Source organism: Balaenoptera borealis (genome assembly GCF_965194805.1).
Source record: "Balaenoptera borealis genome assembly, chromosome: 6".
In the NCBI taxonomy this organism is placed as follows: domain Eukaryota; kingdom Metazoa; phylum Chordata; class Mammalia; order Artiodactyla; family Balaenopteridae; genus Balaenoptera; species Balaenoptera borealis.
Window position 1 is genome coordinate 2856529 of NC_138863.1, and position 2503 is coordinate 2859031.

Sequence of the window (2503 nt, forward strand, 5' to 3'; positions counted from 1 at the left end):
TGGGAAATTTGGAAAACACACAAAAGTACAAAGAAGAAAACTGGTAGAAGAAAATCCCCATGAACACACTGGTGTTAGAATGACTGCAATGTGTTGTGTGTCCTGTTTTATCACAATATTCTATCGTGAGCATTTCTGATGTGATTAGTCTTTGAAAATATGATTTTGGGGACTTCCCTGGCGGTCCAGTGGTTAAGATTTCGCCTTCCAAGGCAGGGGGTGTGGGTTCGATTCCTGGTCGGGGAGCTAAGATCCCACATGCCTCGTGGCCAAAAAAAAAAAAAAAAAACCAAAACATAAAAAGAGAAGCGATATTGTAACAAATTCAATAAAGACTTTAAAAAATGGTCCACATCAAAAAAATAAAAAGAAAATATGATTTTTAATTTCATCATAAAGGGAACATATCACACTTTAAGAAGGTGGAAGTGACACCCGATCACTCCTATTAATGGACGTGTGAGTTGTGTGCCGTTTTGGACTATGATAACTAGTACGGTGTCACCTCTGTGATTACTGCCCCAGAACAGATTTGGAGAGTGAGATCACCAAGGTTTACAGCTCGATGTGTGGACAAGAGGGTCGTCATCTTGGGTGACGGAGGCACTTTCTCCAGCAGGAGGCAAAACTGTCCCCTACACTTGGCCCGGTGCCTTCACGCTGTGAGGTCCTGCTCAACCAGACCCATCCATCCCCTCGGTCATACATTTTTTTTCCCAAATAGTTACCAACATTCTCTGTACTGTTATTAATAATTCCTTCTTTCCCCCACGGATTTGCTGCAGTGCTTTTTTCTCAAGGGCAAAGTTTTCTGTGTGAAATATCTCAGCTTTCTCTCTTCTGGTCTGTTGATCTGAGTGACCATGTTCTGGGGTCAGAACCACCTTGTTTGATGGACTATTGCTTTATAATTATGATGTCATCATATTTGAAATGTAAGCCCCTTCGTTACTCTTCTATTTAAAATCTTCTAGTCTGTTGTATTAGTTAGCTATTGCTGCATAACAAATGACCCCAAAGTCTAGTGTCTTAAAACAACGAACATTTATTATCTCACACAGTTTCATGGTTCTGGGACCACTTTAGTGGGTGGTTCTGCCTCAGGCTCTGTCCTTAGCTGGCTCCAAGGGGCTGGCCGGACTGCAGTTGTCTGAAGGCTGGCCTTGGGTGGGGGCCCACACGGACCTCCCCACAGGGCTGCTCCGAACATGGCGGCCAGCTTCCCCCAGAGATAAGACAGCAACAAAGATGGGAGTCTTTCATAACCTACTTGGAGGTGCTGTCTGTGGCTTCTGCCGTATTCTGAGGTACAATGTGGGAGGGACTCCAGCAGACGTGCTTCCAGGAGGTGGGCTTACTGGAGGCCTTCTTGGAGGCTGGCCTCCACAGCTGGCTTTGTTCATGGTTTGCTTCAAAAGAACTTTAGAGTCATTAAAAAAGAGTTTGACTTTGCCTAAATCTATGCATTGATATGTGAACAGCTTACACTATTCCCATATTTTTCCCATACAGCTTTTTCTTCGTATTTGTCCTGCACATATTTATGAGCCGGGGAGAGAGACAGGGTTCCCTTTCTCCAGTATTTTCCCGACTCTTCTGGAAGCCCCTGGTTTTGCACCTTGTTTTGTGTCTGGTCACCTCACAGCCTCCAGATCCCTAGGTAGTGGCTCCGGGGTCCTCGGTGAGCTTTGGACAACTGGATGACAGGATTATAGGGACCAAACAGGCCTTACAGCTGCACGTGTGGCCTTGCCAGGGCCAGCCCTCGCCTACTGCAGGGGACACCTGCTTCCCACAGGAGAGTTGCTAGTGGGTCAGGGGTTCCCAGGTCGCTAAGCATCAGAATCACCTGGAATATCTTTAAAAAGAAACCCAGCTTTATCAGGCCCAGTCCAGGCCAAGGGACTCAGAATCCCTGGGGCTGCTCCCAGGACACCGTGTTCTTATAAGAAGGACCCCCAGGAAGCAGAGTGTCCGCAGAGGGCATTTGGGGAGTCCCCCGTGAGTGCCAAGCAGAGAAGTCCTCTCCTCCCTTCCAGGCCTCAAGCTTGGGTCTGAGCCTCCCGTCTCAACCCTTGCCTGCCACTCACCTTGACCCCAGGCCCTCCTGGACCCCAGGATACTGTGGGCCACTGCCAGCTGGCCTCGGTCCAGTCCCTTAGCTGGGAAAGTGAGGGCATGGAGGGACTTGCCCAAGGCCATAGTGAGTAGGCAGGGACACCTTAAGTTGGGCGTGCTGGTCCCCCGCTCAGTGCTCTCCTGAGCACCCTGGCCAGCAGGCGACCTCTGGGACTGTGCTCTGTGTCTGCCGCCCACCCCACTCCGGGCCTCCTCTGAACAAGTGTCCTACAGGCGGCACACAGGGAGAGAGACATCGGAGTGCCCAGCACCTTCTGACCCCCGGCCCCCGGGGTTAACCCCACCCCCCCTTGGACCTGCACCCCGCCAGCCTGGGCAGCGCAAGCGCCCTGTGGACCAGCCCTTGTCTAGCTCCAAAGTGCCC